Here is an 8243-nt window from a genome sequence, read left to right as displayed (position 1 = left end):
TCATGCACATGGGAAAGAAAAACAGCAGTCACCCATACATATTAAATGGGAAACCGTTGGGGAAATCTGACATGGAGAAGGACCTGGGCGTCTTGGTTAATAGCAAATTAAATTGGAGTGCCCAGTGTCAGGCAGCAGCTGCGAAGGCAAATAGAGTCATGGCATGCATCAGAAGAGGAATAGGGGCATATGATGAGAACATTGTTCTTCCTCTGTATAAAGCGCTGGTAAGGCCACACTTAGAATATTGTGCACAGTTCTGGGCTCCGGTGCTCAGGAAAGACATATTGGAGCTAGAGAGGGTACAAAGGAGGGCGACTAAGGTAATAAAGGGAATGGAGGGACTAGAATACCCAGAGAGGTTGTCAAAATTAGGCCTATTTACGTTGGAAAAGAGAAGGCTTAGGGGAGACCTCATAAACATGTATAAATACATCAGGGGGCAGTACAGAGATCTCTCCCATGACCTGTTTATACCAAGGATGGTTACAAAGACGAGGGGGCACACTATGCGTCTGGAGGAAAGGAGGTTCCTGCACCAGCATAGAAGGGGATTCTTTACGGTCAGAGCCGTGAGACTCTGGAACTCTCTGGAAGAGGAAGTGGTGATGTCCAACTCACTTAATGAGTTCAAGAGAGGCCTGGACGCCTTTCTTGAGAACAATAAAATTACATCTTATGCTTAGTGATAGTTAATTAATCCAGATTGGTGTCGGGAAGTGAATTTTTTCCTCAATGATGTCAATTGGCCTATACCGCATGTTTTTTTTTTTGTTTTGTTTTGTTTTTTTTTGCGTTCCCCTGGATCAACGCTGCGGAATAGCTGCAGTGCACAAGAAATAGGCTGAACTGGATGGACGCTTGTCTTTTTTCGGCCTTATAAACTATGTAACTATGTAACTATGTAAATGCTTCACAACTCTTCCATTGTTCTCGGAATTTCGCGGACTTTTAAAAATGCTTCGGAACTCTTCCATTGTTCTCAAAATTCCGCTGAAGTTTAAAAATGCTTCGGAACTCTTCCATTGTTCTCAGAATTCCGCTGACGTTTAAAAATGCTTCGGAAATCTTCCTTTGTTTTCAAAATTCCGCTGACATTTAAAAATGCTTCAGAACTCTTTCATTGTTCTCGGAATTCCGCTGACGTATAAAAATGCTTCGGAACTCTTCCATTGTTCTCAGAATTCCACTGAAGTTTAAGAATGCTTCGGAACTCTTCCATTGTTCTCGGAATTCTGCTGAAGTTTAAAAATGCTTTGGAACTCTTCCATTGTTCTCGGAATTCCGCTGACGCTTAAAAATGTTTCACAACTCTTCTATTGTTCTCGGAATTCCGCTGACTTTTAAAAATGCTTCGGAACTCTTCCATTGTTCTCGGAATTCCATAGAAGTTTAAGAATGCTTCGGAACTCTTCCATTGTTCTCGGAATTCTGCTGAAGTTTAAAAATTCTTCGGAACTCTTCCATTGTTTTCAGAATTCCGCTGACATTTAAAAATGCTTTGGAACTTTTCCATTGTTCTCAGAATTCTGCAGACATATAAAAATGCTTCGGAACTCTTCCATTGTTCTGGAATTCCGCTGATGTTTAAAAATGCTTCACAACTCTTCCATTGTTCTCGGTATTCTGCTGACTTTTAAAAATGCTTCGGAACTCTTCCATTGTTCGCGGAATTCCGCTGAAGTTTAAGTATGCTTCGGAACTCTTCCATTGTTCTCGGAATTCCGCTGACATTTAAAAATACTTCAGAACCCTTCCATTGTTCTCGGAATTCCGCTGAGGTTTAAAAATGCTTCGGAACTTTTCCATTGTTCTCGGAATTCCGCTGACATTTAAAAATGTTTTGGAACACTTCCATTGTTCTCAGAATTCCGCTGATGTTTAAAAATGCTTCGGAACTCTTCCATTGTTCTTGTAATTCCGCTGAAGTTTAAAAATGCTTCGGAACTTTTCCATTGTTCTCGGAATTCCGCTGACATATAAAAATGCTTCGGAACTCTTCCTTTTTTCTTGGAATTCCGTTGATGTTTAAAAATGCTTCAGAACTCTTCCATTGTTCTCGGAATTCCGCTGAAGTTTAAGATTGCTTTGGAACTCTTCCATTGTTCTGGAATTCCGCTGACGTTTAAAAATGCTTCACAACTCTTCCATTGTTCTCAGTATTCCCCTGACTTTTAAAAATGCTTCGGAACTCTTCCATTGTTCTCGGAATTCCGCTGAAGTTTAAGCATGCTTCGGAACCCTTCCATTGTTCTCGGAATTCTGCTGAAGTTTAAAAATGCTTCGGAACTCTTCCATTGTCCTCAGAATTCCGCTGACATTTAAAAATGCTTCGGAACTCTTCCATTGTTCTCACAATTCCGCTGACGTTTAAAAATGCTTCACAACTCTTCCATTTTTCTCGGTATTTCGCTGACTTTTAAAAATGCTTCGGAACTCTTCCATTGTTCTCGGAATTCCGCTGAAGTTTAAATATGCTTCGGAACTCTTCCATTGTTCTCGGAATTATGCTGAAGATTAAAAATGCTTCGGAACTCTTCCATTGTTCTCAGAATTCCGCTGACGTTTAAAAATGCTTCACAACTCTTCCATTGTTCTCGGAATTCCGCTGACTTTTAAAAATGCTTCGGAACTCTTCCATTGTTCTTGGAATTCCGCTGAAGTTTAAAAATGCTTCGGAACTCTTCCATTGTTCTAGGAATTCTGCTGAAGTTTAAAAATGCTTCGGTACTCTTCCAATGTTCTCGGAATTCCGCTGACATATAAATATGCTTCGGAAATCTTGCATTGTTCTCGGCATTTCGCTGATGTTTAAAAATGCTTCTGAACTCTTCCATTGTTCTAGGAATTCCACTGACGTTTAAAAATGCTTAAAAACTCTTCCATTGTTCTCGGAATTCTGCTGATGTTTAAAAATGCTTCGGAACTCTTCCATTGTTCTCGTAATTACGCTGAAGTTTAAAAATGCGTCGGAACTCTTCCATTGTTCTCGAAATTCCGCTGACATATAAAAATGCTTCGGAACTCTTCCTTTTTTCTCAGAATTCCGTTGATGTTTAAAAATGTTTCAGAACTCTTCCATTGTTCTCGGAATTCCGCTGTAGTTTAAGTATGCTTTGGAACTCTTCCATTGTTCTGGAATTCCGCTGACGTTTAAAAATGCTTCACAACTCTTCCATTGTTCTCGGTATTCCCCTGACTTTTAAAAATGCTTCGGAACTCTTCCATTGTTCTCAGAATTCCGCTGAAGTTTAAGTATGCTTCGGAACTCTTCCATTGTTCTCGGAATTCTGCTGAAGTTTAAAAATGCTTCAGAACTCTTCCATTGTTCTCGGAATTCCGCTGACGTTTAAAAATGCTTCGGAACTCTTCCATTGTTCTCGGAATTCCGCTGACGTTTAAAAATGCTTGATGTTTGATCAGCTAATGTTTGATCAGCTAAGAGATGGCCTTCACCTTATAGACTGGGATAGTATCTTCAGTAATAGGAGCACGGATAGAAAATGGGAAATTTTCAAAACAGTCCTACATAGTCACTGTAGAAGGTACATACCTTATGGGAATAAAAGGGCTAGGAATAGGAGGAAGCCAATGTGGCTAAATAAGGAAGTCAAGAGGGCAATGAAAAACAAAAAAAGGGCTTTCGGTAAACTTAAACAAGAAGGCAGCGAGGAAGCGCTAATAACTTATAGGGAAAAAAACAAAATCTGTAAGAAACAAATAAGAATAGCAAAAGAGGAGACAGATAGACTAATTGCCAAGGAAAGTAAAACGAATCCCAAACTGTTCTTTAACTATATAAACAGTAAAAGGATTAAAACTGATGGAGTTGGCCCATTGAAAAATAACCTGGGTAAAATCATAGAGGGCGATGAGGGTAAAGCAAACCTACTCAATAGCTTCTTCTCCACTGTTTTCACAAAAGAAAACAATTTATCGGAGGAAATGCAAAGTGATAAAGTAAACCCTCCGCTAAATATCACCCACCTAACCCAGGAGGAAGTTCAGAAACGCCTAAATAATATCAAAATAGACAAGTCACCAGGCCCAGATGGCATACACCCCCGGGTACTAAAAGAATTAAGTAATATGATAGACAGACCGCTGTATCTTATATTTAAGCACTCTTTATGGACAGGGACTGCCCCACTAGACTGGCGCCAAGCAAATGTGGTACCAATATTCAAAAAGGGGTCTAAAAGTGACCCTGGGAACTATAGACCAGTCAGCTTAACGTCTGTTGTGGGTAAATTGTTTGAAGGATTTCTTAGAGATGCTATTGTAGAATATCTTAATGATAATAACTGTCTAACTCCATATCAACATGGATTCATGAGAGATCGCTCCTGCCAAACAAACCTGATTGCCTTCTACGAGGAGGTGAGCTCACAGCTGGACCAGGGAGAGTCAGTGGATGTTGTATACCTTGACTTCTCCAAAGCTTTTGATACCGTGCCACACAAAAGGTTGGTATATAAAATGAGAATGCTTGGTCTGGGGGATAATGTGTGTAAGTGGGTAAATAGCTGGCTGAGTGATAGAAAGCAGAGGGTGGTTATCAATGGAGTAAGCTCAGGGTGTGTCAGGGTTACTAGCGGGGTGCCTCAAGGGTCTGTCTTGGGCCCTATATTATTTAATATATATATTAATGATCTAGTGGAAGGGTTGCATAGTAAAATAGCAATATTTGCAGTTGATACTAAACTTTGTAAAGTAGTTAACACAGATGAGGATAGGGCACAGCTACAGGAGGATTTAGATAAATTGGGGAGTTGGGCCAAAAAATGGCAAATGGGGTTCAATGCCGATAAATGTAAGGTCATGCACATGGGAAAGAAAAACAGCAGTCACCCATACATATTAAATGGGAAACCGTTGGGGAAATCTGACATGGAGAAGGACCTGGGCGTCTTGGTTAATAGCAAATTAAATTGGAGTGCCCAGTGTCAGGCAGCAGCTGCGAAGGCAAATAGAGTCATGGCATGCATCAGAAGAGGAATAGGGGCATATGATGAGAACATTGTTCTTCCTCTGTATAAAGCGCTGGTAAGGCCGCACTTAGAATATTGTGCACAGTTCTGGGCTCCGGTGCTCAGGAAAGACATATTGGAGCTAGAGAGGGTACAAAGGAGGGCGACTAAGGTAATAAAGGGAATGGAGGGACTAGAATACCCAGAGAGGTTGTCAAAATTAGCCCTATTTACGTTGGAAAAGAGAAGGCTTAGGGGAGACCTCATAAACATGTATAAATACATCAGGGGGCAGTACAGAGATCTCTCCCATGACCTGTTTATACCAAGGATGGTGACAAAGACGAGGGGGCACACTATACGTCTGGAGGAAAGGAGGTTCCTGCACCAGCATAGAAGGGGATTCTTTACGGTCAGAGCCGTGAGACTCTGGAACTCTCTGGGAGAGGAAGTGGTGATGTCCAACTCACTTAATGAGTTCAAGAGAGGCCTGGACGCCTTTCTTGAGAACAATAAAATTACATCTTATGCTTAGTGATAGTTAATTAATCCAGATTGGTGTCGGGAAGTGAATTTTTTCCTCAATGATGTCAATTGGCCTATACCGCATGTTTTTTTTTTTGTTTTGTTTTGTTTTTTTTTGCGTTCCCCTGGATCAATGCTGCGGAATAGCTGCAGTGCACAAGAAATAGGCTGAACTGGATGGACGCTTGTCTTTTTTCGGCCTTATAAACTATGTAACTATGTAACTATGTAAATGCTTCACAACTCTTCCATTGTTCTCGGAATTTCGCGGACTTTTAAAAATGCTTTGGAACTCTTCCATTGTTCTCAAAATTCCGCTGAAGTTTAAAAATGCTTCGGAACTCTTCCATTGTTCTCAGAATTCCGCTGACGTTTAAAAATGCTTCGGAACCCTTCCATTGTTCTCAGAATTCCGCTGACATTTAAAAATGCTTCGGAACTCTTTCATTGTTCTCGGAATTCCGCTGACATTTAAAAATGTTTCATAACTCTTCCATTGTTCTCGGAATTCCGCTGACATTTAAAAATGCTTCGGAACTCTTCCATTGTTCTCGGAATTCCGCTGACGTTTAAAAATGCTTCACAACTCTTCCATTGTTCTCGGAATTTCGCGGACTTTTAAAAATGCTTCGGAACTCTTCCATTGTTCTCAAAATTCCGCTGAAGTTTAAAAATGCTTCGGAACTCTTCCATTGTTCTCAAAATTCCGCTGAAGTTTAAAAATGCTTCGGAACTCTTCCATTGTTCTCAGAATTCCGCTGACGTTTAAGAATGCTTCTGAACTCTTCCATTGTTCTCGGAATTCTGCTGAAGTTTAAAAATGGTTTGGAACTCTTCCATTGTTCTCGGAATTCCGCTGACGCTTAAAAATGTTTCACAACTCTTCTATTGTTCTCGGAATTCCGCTGACTTTTAAAAATGCTTCGGAACTCTTCCATTGTTCTCGGAATTCTGCTGAAGTTTAAAAATGCTTCGGAACTCTTCCATTGTTCTCGGAATTCCGCTGACGTTTAAAAATGCTTGATGTTTGATCAGCTAATGTTTGATCAGCTAAGAGATGCCCTTCACCTTATAGACTGGGATAGTATCTTCAGTAATAGGAGCACGGATAGAAAATGGGAAATTTTCAAAACAGTCCTACATAGTCACTGTAGAAGGTACATACATTATGGGAATAAAAGGGCTAGGAATAGGAGGAAGCCAATGTGGCTAAATAAGGAAGTCAAGAGGGCAATGAAAAACAAAAAAAGGGCTTTCGGTAAACTTAAACAAGAAGGCAGCGAGGAAGCGCTAATAACTTATAGGGAAAAAAACAAAATCTGTAAGAAACAAATAAGAATAGCAAAAGAGGAGACAGAGAGACTAATTGCCAAGGAAAGTAAAACGAATCCCAAACTGTTCTTTAACTATATAAACAGTAAAAGGATTAAAACTGATGGAGTTGGCCCATTGAAAAATAACCTGGGTAAAATCATAGAGGGCGATGACTTTTAAAAATGCTTCGGAACTCTTCCATTGTTCTCGGAATTCCGCTGAAGTTTAAGAATGCTTCGGAACTCTTCCATTGTTCTCGGAATTCTGCTGAAGTTTAAAAATGCTTTGGAACTCTTCCGTTGTTCTCGGAATTCCGCTGAAGCTTGAAAATGTTTCACAACTCTTCTATTGTTCTCGGAATTCCGCTGACTTTTAAAAATGCTTTGGAACTCTTCCATTGTTCTCGGAATTCCGCAGAAGTTTAAGAATGCTTCGGAACTCTTCCATTGTTCTCGGAATTCTGCTGAAGTTTAAAAATGCTTCGGAACTCTTCCATTGTTTTCAGCATTCCGCTGACATTTAAAAATGCTTTGGAACTCTTCCATTGTTCTCAGAATTCTGCAGACATATAAAAATGCTTCGAAACTCTTCCATTGTTCTCGTAATTCTGCTGACATTTAAAAATGCTTCGGAACTCTTCCATTGTTCTCGGAATTCTGCTGACATTTAAAAATGCTTCGGAACTCTTCCATTGTTCTGGAATTCCGCTGACATTTAAAAATGCTTCACAACTCTTCCATTGTTCTCGGTATTCTGCTGACTTTTAAAAATGCTTCGGAACTCTTCCATTGTTCGCGGAATTCCGCTGAAGTTTAAGTATGCTTCGGAACTCTTCCATTGTTCTCGGAATTCCGCTGACATTTAAAAATGCTTCAGAACCCTTCCATTGTTCTCGGAATTCCGCTGAGGTTTAAAAATGCTTCGGAACTTTTCCATTGTTCTCGGAATTCCGCTGACATTTAAAAATGTTTTGGAACACTTCCATTGTTCTCAGAATTCCGCTGATGTTTAAAAATGCTTCGGAACTCTTCCATTGTTTTCGGAATTCCAATGACGTTTAAAAATGCTTAAAAACTCTTCCATTGTTCTCGGAATTCTGCTAATGTTTAAAAATGCTTCGGAACTCTTCCATTGTTCTCGTAATTCCGCTGAAGTTTAAAAATGCTTCGGAACATTTCCATTGTTCTCGGAATTCCGCTGACATATAAAAATGCTTCGGAACTCTTCCTTTTTTCTCGGAATTCCGTTGATGTTTAAAAATGCTTCAGAACTCTTCCATTGTTCTCGGAATTCCGCTGAAGTTTAAGTATGCTTCGGAACTCTTCCATTGTTCTGGAATTCCGCTGACGTTTAAAAATGCTTCACAACTCTTCCATTGTTCTCGGTATTCCCCTGACTTTTAAAAATGCTTCGGAACTCTTCCATTGTTCTCGG

Source organism: Phyllobates terribilis, unplaced genomic scaffold, assembly GCF_046119375.1.
Source record: "Phyllobates terribilis strain yellow unplaced genomic scaffold, ASM4611937v1 Scaffold_21__1_contigs__length_20361869, whole genome shotgun sequence".
Lineage (NCBI taxonomy): Eukaryota > Metazoa > Chordata > Amphibia > Anura > Dendrobatidae > Phyllobates > Phyllobates terribilis.
Note: the sequence above shows the minus strand (reverse complement) of the source record.